Raw genomic sequence first — 13,507 nt, forward strand, 5'->3', positions numbered from 1 at the left:
CAAAATTGTAGGGACAGGAAGAATTATAGGAGGTAATGTTTGTCTGATTAACAAAAGAGTTAATCAGCATTGATTTTTGTAAGTCTGAAGAGCACCAAGGAAGTCAAAGAGAAACAAACATCAAACCTGCCACAGTTCTTTTTCCTCTTAGTGACCATAACTACAGAGTTATCTCAGGTAGTATTTCTCAGATGATGATATTCCTTCAAATTATTTATGTGCAGTTATGAATGGAGTCTGCATTGAGCAGATTTAACTTTATGTGAAAACCAGCGTCGTAGGGTATTAAAAATATATTTGGAAGCCAGAAACAGGCATTTTGCAGCAAACAGTTAATTCATAATTATTCAGCATGACTCCTGTTGAAAGTGGGAGATTAGGTACTTCAGAGTATTAACCATGTACATCACACATCTGGCAGAATAACATTTAGCTCACTTGACAGTTCACATTTAAATGTGTCCTGAGCGCTCAGGAAGGTCCCAATTCTCACAGTCCATCATTCTGCAAACATTTACAATTGCTCCTGTTACTTATCATATTGAGTTAAAAAATGCAATCTGGGAAGAAAGCAATCTGATTGCTCCAGAAATTCTTAAACCCCCCAGATTCATAGTTGCTAACAAGAAAGAGGTTAAACTTCATGAGATGTTTAAATCAATTCAATAGGTGAAAGGACTTAGTGTCATGACTACATTGGACACAAATAAATAAAAACATGATTAGTCAGTCATTGTCATAATTCTATCCAGTAAGACTAAGCAATTATATGATGCTTAACACTGACATGGCACAACATTTTGCAGTCCGTTGGTACCCACTATATGCCCATTTTGTGAAAAAGCTGAGCAGGCACATTATAACAAGAAAACCCTTTTCATCACATTGTGCTACACTAATTCAACAGTACTTGATAATTTCTATTTGAACAATGGGAGATTCCCTCATTTGAACACATTTGAGGAAAAATTAAAAATTTAAGGATTTGGTTCTGTGTTAATATAAAATAGAAGACTAAAACTCCAAACCGACCTGAAATTCATAGCTCTGATTGACCATCATTGGCACAATCTCCTTCTTACATACTGAGTTCTGTCCCTGCCCATTACGCACAGACCTCCACAAGAAATGCAAAGCAGCATGATCTATACATTTTCAGGTTTAATGTGGTTTCCTCCAGTTTTTTATTTAAATGTCATGTTATTTTAACAAAACTTGTGAATTCATAAGCTGTATGTACTGCTATTTTTTTCTTCCCAAACTGATGCCATTAGTGAGTGAGTCAGTGTGGACCTCACAGTTTTAGGGGTAATTTCAGAGTTTGAATGCACGCAAAATAAATGCTGAAATGGAATACGCATACTGAATAAATCACATCTTTAACGTAGCAAGAGCAACAAAGCTCCAATGTTCGCAATCAGTGCACTTCCCTGCTAAACAAACACAAAGTTAATATTGTAGTAACAATGACTTAAATGCATTCATCAGCTTTTCCACTTGATTGCTCTAAGCCTTTGTGGACAGCCAGCTGAGCGGAGAGGCTTGGCATAACAGAGCTATCCCTGAATAATTTGTTTAGTCACACTTAAAGAGAAAAAAGAAGACAGCAAATGATTCAAGAAATTTAGCAACTATTTTTAAAGCTATAAGGTTCTTTACCTTACAAAAACACATTAAAAAATACCAATTTCTTTAAAGACATGCCATTATTCTTCTACTGTAACAGTGTTATTTCCGCACATTCTAAATTGAATCAAAATTCAAAGTACTAGCTGTGATTGCCACTTGGTTGACATGTTAGTAGATTTAAGAGCCAAAGAGGACTGCTAGTTTTTTTACTTTGATCTTCCATATGCCATGGGCGATATACTTCCACCTGCTTACCTCTAAGTCCAATAACTTGTATCTCATTAAATTAGAGTTTCAGAAATTGTATCAGCTTTGATGACTTCAGCAGTTACTGTCACTGCTTCTTATGATGGCTGGACATCTGCTCTGATATGAATATGCACCTTATTTGTATCTAACTGGCTTTAATTTCTCGCCATTTCTTCTAGAAACAATGCTAAAGTAAAGACTCTAGTATCCCATACTTTCTTTTGGGGAAAATACCTCTACTCTCTAAATATAAGCAGGTTTAGACTGAACTCAACGCTTGCTAAGAGCTGGCTTGATTGCTGATTTCAAATAAATTATCTGACAAAAATAGCTTGTTTCTTGGCTTACAAATTAATGCCAAATACTCATAAATATTCAATCAAGATCTTATGTGAACAATCATTTCAATATTCTCTCTGCTTCCTGATCGGACAAATGACAGTTAATGAGCGGAGTGTGTTCACAGAAACACACTGTGGACACAACCATCCCATAAACATTTCCGCAAATAACCCTACGCTGCAAGCGGTGAACAATACTAGAGAGAAACCAACCTAAAACTGAATTGCTGATCAGAATTTGAATGAATGCTGTGAAATTAATATGGCTTGTGTAATTACAGAGGGAGTTAAATATGCTTTCATGGGTACTGAATTTGGTCTGTGAATTCTAAATGAAGCAGCGGATGACTTCAATTAAAGGAATGACATAATAAAATTATCAATAAAGCTAAAGAAATTATAAAGTGAATCTTCCATCTTCTGTATTAACTACCTTCACTAACAGTTAATAACATACTGTCAAGAACTTGAGAAACAAAAATCTGACCTTCAAAACTTTAACTCTGGGGAAGCAACAAATGAGATAGTGTAATAGCAGTCAAAAGAATGTTTACATTGATGTTGTAGTAATTGTCAGATGGTTGTCAATCTCCAAGTACTGTACATGTTTTCCAATAACTACGTTGGTTTTATGCTGCATTTGTATTGTAAGCGACAATTGGTTTTAAAAACTGCTGATTGAAATGCCAATTTGCAATGAGAAGAGATGTCTTTAAAATATGGTAACTCTAGTAATTGCTATATAATATGCAACTCCGATCTATTTCAAGTAAATGTGCTTACAAAATATGAAATGCTTAAATAGTACTAGATTATGAGATACTTCAGGTACCCAGCACAGCTGCTTTATTTCTCCAAAAGCATTAATTAAAAACATTTTCAACTTAGCCAAGGAGGAAAGCCCTGTCCATCTTTTTTGATTGTACTATACATTTTTGAGATCAAAATCAGCTGAAGTATGGAAATTTTTATACGTGTTCCACCTGGTAGAGGAAGATTGTTAATAGAAAATGGGAAGTTAATTTCACTTTAAAAACCACTAAAGTAGTGTTTGGAATATTGGGCACTTACAGTACCCCAGGTACAGTACCCCGGTAACGTAAGTGGCCTCAGGATAGCCTCTTAATAGATTTTTGTTAAGGAAAAATAAAAAAAATACATGGACACTTGTGAAATGATGAAGACATAACCGAATAAGAGGGAGCTCACTTTTCGCCAGCCACCGATGCTGAGCTCCGAGCCATCCTCCTTTCTGCAGCCACGTGGTCCCCCTGCGCAGCAGCTCTAGTACCTGGCTGAGGAACCGGCACCCATCACTCCATACCCGTAGTGCCCGTTTGCAAAGCGCTCGGTTAGATCCCTGAGGTTGCTCCCAGACCAGGGTATTGACCAACCGCTGCAGAAGTCATCAGCAGCCTCAGAACCGCACCAGGCGGTGTATTTTGGGGCTGTTCCCCCCCAAGCCCTTTGGCACAGCTCACTGGGTGTGTGTAACGGGCTGTTGTAAGCCCACACTCCTGAACGGAACCAAATGCGGAAGGCAGCCTTACCTTCAATCAGCTTAGCGTTCAACATGAAAAGCACAGAATCTGAATCCCAAATCCAGTGCCAGGCTTATTAGAAGCTCAGCAATATTTCACCTTTCAGTTTTCAAATATTTTGAGGTTTTGACTTGTTGAAATCCTTTTGGCCAAAACTATCCATACAAAAAACTACTTACTATAACACAACCAAAAAAAATGCCTGGAAATGTATGTGCATTTTTATTTCCCAGATTAGAACTGGTTTGAACGATTGTATAATATTCAGGCTAACAACACTAATCTCTTCTAAATTAAAACACTACATGAGAGCTTGGAATGCTCTGATAATTTTAAATTCTTAGATGCTGAAGTTGCTCACAACTGTTTGTTTCAATTGCATTTTCAACACAGTTTTTTTTACAATAGATATTCTGGGCAAATTGCCTTAAAAATGTAAAATAGGGAGGAGAGTTTTTACAGTGACCATCATGAGCTCAGTAACCATGATTTGAACTTTATAAAATGGAGGGGGGGGAAGTCAAAAGAAGACATGAACTTTAAATTGCCTGAAAACCAACTCCCTTGATATGCCACTGACCCTCTTTTCCAGTATCAGCCTCACCTGTTTAACAAAATGCTGAATAAATGGTTTCCAGTCAAACTATAGAGATGGCAGGTATGTGTTCCTCTCCTCCTCTATCAATAACAGACATATCAACAGTGGACAAGATAACCAGGGGAAGATGATAATGATCATAGAATTGTTTTGGTTGGAAAAGACCTTGAAGATCATTGAATCCAACCATATGATGCTAAAGTAGGATTTAGTCATATAGAAAGGCAACAGAACTCAAGATGAAGAGGATAACCCAAGGGCTGAGAGGTAAGTACAAGAATTTGAGCAATAAAGAAAATATGCAAGTTAATGATAACATGATACACAAAACATGAAGTCAAAATATTAACACTTCATAAATTATTAAAAACAATTCTGTGAAAAACTTTCTGTAATGTGCAGCAAAATCAAGTAACCAATTTTTCTTAAAAAAACCCAACCAACCAACAATCTGAAAAAACCCCAGATGAAAGCTAAGTTTATCAAGTTTAGGTAACTTACATCAGAATTCCAGAATTGTTGCCAGCTGAAGTTTCTATTGTGTCTATGGAAATCCTGCTTTACTAGGCAAAAGCTTTCTAACCAAACGTTTTTGCAAGCACTTGCTGAGTGCCCTTCTGACATTACTTCTGATCAGCATTTGCAATCTTTGCTTCCATTAAAGGTCAACTTATGCTTCTGTATCTTTTCAGCACATCTTGTAACGTACATAAAATTGCATCAGTACCTCTTCTATAAAATATTAAATAGTACAGCTACCTTAAAAGAACTCTTACCCATTCCCCTTTAATTTACAAGAACGAATGATTGAGCAGATACGACATATTATAGACAACTGCTTTTATTCCTGTTATGTTTTGTGGACAGGGGTTATATTTGCTTTTTTAAACACACGTCATCTGTGGCACTGGCCAAGTTACCTTTGACTCTTGTGCTGCATCTGTCTGCATAAAACCAGCAGTCATTTCTCAGTCAGAAAAATGCTTATCGATTAGTCAATATTAATTTTAAAAGATCTTTGTTTTCTTAGAGCCTTCTTGGCTCTAAGTTTTCAAGTAATTCAAGCTCTTAATGTTCTTCCTTCTTATGTCCTAAATATTCATAGCACTCAAACGAATTGAACTAGTTTTTGAATTCTTGCTTTCTGACTTCAACTCAGGTCCTGGAACCTGAACATTAAAATTACTACTTCAGCCAGATCACTGGTTTCAGCTTATAGTATTATAGTATTTTCCTTTTCATTATTCACACTCACCTTCAGCAGTGATCCTGTATACTAGGCAAGAATATAGATTTCAAAAGCACCTAAGACATTTGTAAGTCTTTTAATTCTAGGCCATCCTATTGAAACAAATAAAAAATTTACTTGAAACAAACCCATTTCTCCAGGAGTACATAAATGCTATATACTCCCAAATGAGAAAATCAATGTTACTCTTCGGAAAAAAACGATTGCTTTTCAACTATTTCATTTCACTATGGTTGGAGTTTCAATTCCAAGTGATCAGTTCTCTCAGTTCTCACAGGCATACACAACGTTTTTACAATACATAGTTTCAAACACAAAAATAAATAAGCAGCAATATCCATTCCGTTATTTCCAAACAGAAGGACGCATTAAATATTTCCTCTGATCCAGAGGAACGCAGTTCTACAGCTTTTTTCTTTGCTCTTGTTTTTAACCAGTGAAGTAGAACACACAGGTCTTGTGCTCATTCTTTTGAATTTTTTACCCTGTCAATGGAGAATGACGTTCATTATGTCTGATACTTTCAGGAAATCAAGAGACAGGTTAGTCTCCGCTCCTACTGTCATAAACACCTACAGTCAATTGAAAAATACAGTCTACAAATCACCCACCAGTCCATGCTCAGACAATGGACCTACTGATCAGATCCTCACTCGTAGTTTACAAGCTATAATAATAATAATAATTCAACACCACTGATCTTCACCTGCGAGTGAACACCTCTCTTCAGCTTAAGAGAATCTTTCCTACCAGGAAACAGATACTGAATTTGAATGAGGTAAGCAATACAGAAGAATGGGTAACTAGTCATATTATCTGTACCAACAAAAAGCTGTTTGAATCAAACCACTGCAAGTACAGAAATAATTTCATCATGGCAAATGGTTCAGTACAAAATCTGTTCCAAAACTAGACATCAGATTAACAGATTCTCTTTCTGAAACTTTGCACTAAAGTAAATAATGAGAATTTAGCCAGAATCAAACTTCAGGAAAAAGATTTGAAAAATAATATAATCTACAACGTGAAATGATATATTACTGCCTTCAACCACAACACATCCCCAAGAAGAAAGTGTTGCAATGTCTGTGCTAGGCCAAGGAAGGACTGGTTGGTTTTGGAAAACTTTGAAACATCTCTGTAGCTCCCTGATGCACCTGTCATATATTCTAAAGAGGCTGCAGCTTGGAAAAAGTGTTCACTGGTCTTAGCTTCTCAGGCATAAATCAGAAGAACTCTCTATTTTGAAAGGGATAGCAAAAAACTAACTCCAGATTTTGCTTCTATTGCAAATTAGGTCACAGTTTCTATTAACTTTACTATGATCAAAATCAGGATTTATATGTTTAAATAAATTAACAGAAATATAAATAGCTTCAATAAACTACTCAGCAGGGATGTCTTATGTAAGACATTAATTGCCATAGCAAGCAGGCCCTTTACAGAATATGTTCAAAATAAAAATTAGAATTCATTAATGCTAATAACCACCCTTCTTAGGCAGTTTCACTAACTCTAACTTTATCTTCTATTACCTGGACTTTTAGTGAACTGAGCAACCTAGATTTTTCTTTTCTTTTTTTTTAAAAAGGCAGCTATTCTGGTTCCAGAAGCATTTACTGTGGAAATAAATACCCTGGTTCTCAGAAAGCGTGTTGTACGTACATGAAGTTAGTGCTAGGCCCAGTGCTTAGATCACTCCACAAGCCCGAGTGAAAAAGGCCAAGGCAACCACTGAGCCTGACCGTGCTCTGGCAGACGCAGAGAAGCACGATGTACCCACCTTGGCTGTACAAAGAGAGGAGCACTCCTCTCTCTCTGCTCTGCTGTGTGGCTTTTCACTGCAAAGTATCTGGACCAAGACATAATTGGATATTTTGTACAGCTCAGTGTCTGTATAGCACTCTGTATGTCTGCATACATTGTATAATTACCATAAAGCAGGTAATTGCTAACTTCACACCAATGTGTTAGCGGGTTCTCAGAAAGAAATAGTATTACACAGAGCAGATGTCGGATCACACTTCTACACAGACGTCGAATGTGTCTGTTTACCTTGAAGACAAACATGAACCACAACCCTGAGTTTGCATGACTGACAGCTGTTAAAGCAGCTGCTGTGCTTCTTTTTCTTGCATAAAAAAGACACCCTGAAAATGTTTACTGTAGATATCTCCAGGGCAGTGATTTTTCAAGTTTGATGGGTCAATCACTGATCCACATCAGCAGGTTTTGTTCTGGTTTTCCTTATTCCCTGACACCCCCTGAAACACACCAATATCAGCGGCTGCTGGATGTGAGACCTTCTGTTCAACTATTTTCTTGTACAGAGCTTCGGTTTGCAAAGCTTATGTATTTTACACACACAGTTAAAAGAACAGGGTCCTACTTCTAAATGACAAAAGACATCTTTTCTGAAATTTAAGTATTTGATAGTAGTTTCTTAGAATGCTGTATTTTGGCCTAGAATAATTACAATTTCCCTATATATTTTATTTTCAGCTGCAGGATAAGAAGAATGTGTATTCATCCACAAGCCAGCTCAGGATTCAGGATATGAGTTATCACAGCTATACGCTGCTCTTAAAATTCTGAAACTACTTTAGCTAAACCCTTTCAGGACAGTAGCATTGTGGCGCTGTCAGCAGTGGTGTTAACACTGTCAAGAAAAAGCAGCTGCAGTATTCAGTATTTCCATTATTACTTTTTTTTTCTTTTAAAGCAAATGGGAAGGTGCCATGGAAAGCCTGACCTGTAGTAAACATTATAATCACGTTTTGTCTATTATTTTCTTATAAAATAGTATATAATGCTTCTTGCTCAGCATACTTCATGTACACAGAAAGCCACTCCTAAGAGGACTCCTGTTTCTGCTTCCAAATTCCCTTAACACTCATTCTGACAAAGCATGTGGTTCTTCTCCCAGCTTTCCTGGCACCAATGTGAATTTCATTAGGCACAGGAATCTAAAGAAAATGTTTAACATTACAACAGACTTATTAAAATCAAGGCTCTATTAAAACTCAGTTTGAGATTTTTATATTTGTAATGTCTCAATAATCTGAGGATTACACTAACTTTACTCTAGAGATGTCTAAATTATTAATTTAAAATAAACTGACAATTTTTTTTTTAAAGTTTCCCTAAATTGCAAAGCAATTTTAATTATTTTGATAATTGTTTGCCGAATGTCTATGAATTGTTCCTTCTCCTGGGTTTTACAGATTGGACTAATAACTATATGGTGTTTGTGATCAATCCTGTACTTTTTTACTGGGATATAAATGCCTTCAGTGATAGCCATTTTTAGTAATAAATATTCTTGATTACAAATTAACAAATATAGCTGTATGAACAACCACCATGCTAAAAGGTTTAACTGAAGAAAAAAATAGTTTTTACAAAAATATATATGAATAACTTTTAAAAAGGAGTACTCGTGAATCAAACAAAGAGATTTTAGAAGTTCCTGGGAGTTTTTGTAACTGCTGTTTCCAGTACTTCACACACTATGCTTAGAATTCAAGATCCAGCTTTCGGGTCAGAGTGTCCCGCCGCGTGAAGCGGCACCGCTCTGCTGCTGGCATGACTTCCCTTCGCTGCAATAATTCAGACCAGACAGGGCTGTAGTCATTGGTTTCCAAGTGTCAGTTCTGCAATCTCTTGCAAGAATATGAAAGGATATAAACTGGTGTCCCTTCTCACCTGTATTTCTTTTCTAGTAATTCTCCCAATCTAGTCTTCTTACCGTGGTCCTCAACATCTAACTGGTTTGTATTGACTTTCACATCCCTGGATAAGCTTTGTGGTTTAACTGCTTATAAATTGAGAATATATGAGCCCGAAGCTATTGGACAAGGGGACACAGAACTGTCCATCATCCCCTCAATCACAAGCACTTTTCAAGGTAAATCTGTACTTAAAATATCCCTTCATTGACTGATGGTACTTGTTTATTGTACAGTAGTAATAAAGCCTCTAATATTGTGGTGTTTCATTCTCAGGAGTTATCACTCAGGAGTAGTTTTAAGGCAAGTGACGCACTGTCATCAGTCTGCCTTCAAGATTGCAGGCCTGGTCAAAGAGCAATCTTAACCAACACCAAACACCCAGGCTCAGGCAGTTCCCAGAATTAGGAACAGTCAGGCCTGGGCATGGACTTACTGCAACTACAAGCAACCATCTGTTCCATGTGAAATGGGGGCACTGCTGGAAATGGACCTTCTAAAGCCTAAACATATGACTGAGCTGTAACTTTTCTTCAACAAGTTCAAGAATTAAAATGACACCCTTATCATTTTCTGCATGAACCACTTTAAAAAAAAAATTAAAAAAGCAAAAACCCCACCACCAACTTTATGTTTTGGACTGTTGTGCCGACACTGTTCTTCTGTCTTCCCTTGTTTCCTTTACGTTTATCTCTTCTCTGTCTCCCTCACTGCCAAGTCCACCTCATCTCCCAATTTTCCCGTTCCCTTCCATCACCACACTGAAGGGGCTGCTTCCCCACACCCCTACCTCTCCTGTGCAGTCTCTTTGGCTGTTGTGCTTTGTCTCTCAGCTGTTCTCATGCAATTAAAGCAACATGATTTCTACCACCACTGAACAGTGTAGTACGAACCTATTTTAACTACTGTTGTTCACTATTTTACCATGTTGCATTTACTATGTTAGCTATTTTAATAGTTTCAGAAGTCAGCTTTGTTCAGCTGTTCTACGAAGCAGCACAGCAGAAGAGCTTTGATATGACAGGCTAAGACCTACACTAGAAGCCCCTTACAAACAGTTGACCATCAGCACACCAAGGGTACTGAAACCACCTTACGGCCTTGCTTCATGCACATCTCAGAGCTGCCCGATACCCGGGGTGGCTGCCACAAGCTGTAGCAGGTGCTCAGGTGCGATAGTGATGTTCTTGCTGGCGAGTCTGGGGGGTTACGCCAATGTAGTGTAAGTTGCAGTACAGAGGGGAGTAGTAACGACAGTGTTGATCTTGGACAGATAGTGACTGAAGGCAGAAATGGAAGGATGTGATGCTTTGGAAGCAACACACTCTGGCAGCAAATTCAGGGAAGGATAAGCAACTTAGAAAGTTATACTGTTCAATTGCTACCACTTAGAAAGAAGAAGTAATTCTCAACAGAATCTATAATTATTTGGGCAACCTTTTTGTAGTTGTTCTTACTAAAGATAAAGAACAATTCTTCCATTAAATTCAAGAGAACGCATTGTAGGATGGCTAGCCTTTTTTTTTTTCCACTAGTTGAATATGCAAGTTGCTCTACTCAGTGGATGATATCATAACTCTGAAGTGTCCAGCTCCTGGGGACCAGGACAAAACACAGTTACCTTGGGAAGCACTCACTGAAGACAGAAGAGGGGTACGAAACATACCTAATCATGGATCCTACTTTTTCAAGTGCCCTCTGTCCTTTCAGGCCAAGCCAAACACCCTGTTGTGAGAAATTCTTTCTCAGTAGTAGTATCAGAGGACTAAGGAAACGGACAAATTATGTTCTGATTTTCAACTCCATCCTTGTATTTAACCATATGTATCAGTTTCTGTATTTGTAGAACAGTACTACAAAAGAAACGGTTCTAAAGCACTCAAAGATACTTGCAGGAATGAATATCCTAATGTTAGTTACAGTAGACATACGGAGTGGATTGCTGAAAGGTTGGGGAATCTGAATCACAGAAATCTTACCACCACTAATTCTGATGTCTAATTAAAATGAAACTGAAGCACCACAGGGAAAATTATTTCTGATCATTTCATTGCAACATTTGAGGATATTTCCTTGCCATTTTCTACTGCTTTTAATTATGAAGCTACACATGATGTTCTTGATAGTGTCTGCAAAAAATGGAGCACGGATTTTTAATGTCAGGTAAGCAGTTCCCTTTCTGTCGACTTCAATGATTTCTTTCTTGTATAAAACATGCTAAAAAGAAACAGTAGCCATATGTACAATTCTGAAGCAATCATTCAATGTCAAACACCTCATCTAAGACATTTCCTATGCAAAAAAAAGACAAAAATCCAAAAATACCTGAAAGAGGTTCGAGGGCTGCGAAAGAAGTTACCTAGGCTACAGCAGGAACTAACAACAGCAACTCAAACTGCCTATGAGGGAATGGTTCCTGGCAGCCAGATATATTAACGCACATCTAGATGCAATTGTGCAAAGCCCCCCACGGTGGCAGCTCTAAATCTGTAAATTGCATAGCTAAACCAGTAAAGCTTTGCACCAGAGCTAACAATGGCACCACCAAACCCCCCAGTCTCACAAACAGTCCTGAATCAGGGGACTAATCTTTTTGACTAATTTGTTTTGATAAGGACAAAATAAACCCCTTAATATAGCTTCTCTCCAATATCTTTTGTGGTGAATGGCAAGTTCCCTCAGATTTATGCTAGAGGAAATTGCAGCTCTGCTTAAGCAAGAGATGCAATATGTGCAACGCAAATCTCATCGAAATATGCCAAATAATGTTTGTTAGTGCTTTCCATGTTAATACTATAATCCCTAACATACAAAGTTATCTCCTCTTTTAAAGAAAATTCTCACTCATTACCAGGATCTTGCTCATATATAAAAGCCTTTTTGGGGGTTGTTTTTAACATCGTTAGTTACAAAATTAAATACATAGTAATGGGAAGGAGATATAACATCGTAATTATGAGGGGAGTTGAATCTTGTCAAGAAAAGTTTCCCTTGCCTCTTTTCCCTGTGTCATTTATTTGCTGTTATCTCATTTATACAGAACTTCAGCTGACATTCAAAGGTAGTTTTTGATCTGGTGAATACTAAACTGTGCTAATTGAAGTGACTCGTGTTTGTTGTTGTTTGTCTCCTAACGATAATTACAATTTCTAATTGGAAGGTACAGCCGTGCCTGTAGTGTGTTGTTATCACAGAAGATGTGCCAGAAGAGAGTTCCGGCGCCCTCCCAGAAGATGAAGAAGAAAAGCTCCTGCTCACGGGTGAATGACACAAACACCGAGGACAAGCATAAAAATCTCCTGGAGGCAAACAGTGGTTGCCACATAATTATGTGACAAATAAGCCACAGCCCATGCAGCGAGCGACTCTGATGGATGGGATTTTCAGATATTTTTGTCTTCATTATTCATAATTTACTCAAGCATGATGCCATGAGTGCTCAGTATGAAAGGCCCTCAGCGAAGGAAGCCAGGGCAGAACTCGGTTGCAGCGTGTGCAGCCTGGCAAGGAAGTACAGAACCTCATCTGCATTTCACCACTCATGTCTCCAGCTCACCGTGAGATCCAGGTGCACAGGACAAGACCACCTCGTTGCTCTGTTTATTTCTGAGGTATTAGGAGGACTCATTGGCTGTATAGTCAAATCACATAACTGACAATTCCATGGGTAAAACCACATTCTATAACTTAAGTGGAGCATAATAAGGTCCTTTTGAAAAAACAAATATAAAAGGTAGTCGGAGAAAAAAAAAAGATACAAACTGGAGGGATTTTTCAGTTGCTCCTATCACTCCCACAAATACATCCATTTTGTCATTTTTGCTTTTCAGAGTTAGATAATTTGCGCATACGTCCTTGACAAGCATGTTCAAGACCATGTAATGTTATTTTCACTGTCAAGATTTGCCTAGAAACACTTTCACCTATGCCCATATACTTTGCCACTTGGAAAGATATATCTTTACCCTCTTGTTTGCTAAGTTAATAAATCCAGCTGTTGTGTAAAAAAATTGAAAGGTTTTGGTAATTTGAATCTTTGGCACATACTAGAGTAACAGGACAACAGTAGAGAAAGAAAAAAGGGCGCTTTAGAAGAAGGGCTTTCATGAGAACAGGGTTTGGATTTTGACATAACTGTGTATTTCATATTTGTGAAATGAGACAGTAAATAC

The 13,507-nt window shown here is 37.6% G+C and overlaps 1 protein-coding gene across 3 annotated transcripts in view; it reads right to left on the reverse strand.

Moving 5' to 3' along the window:
• The window catches only part of GALNT18 (polypeptide N-acetylgalactosaminyltransferase 18), a 238,437-nt gene that overhangs the window by 33,574 nt on the left and 191,356 nt on the right, over positions 1–13,507 (reverse strand). The gene's annotated exons all lie outside the window — the stretch shown is intronic.

Source organism: Caloenas nicobarica, chromosome 5, assembly GCF_036013445.1.
Source record: "Caloenas nicobarica isolate bCalNic1 chromosome 5, bCalNic1.hap1, whole genome shotgun sequence".
Lineage (NCBI taxonomy): Eukaryota > Metazoa > Chordata > Aves > Columbiformes > Columbidae > Caloenas > Caloenas nicobarica.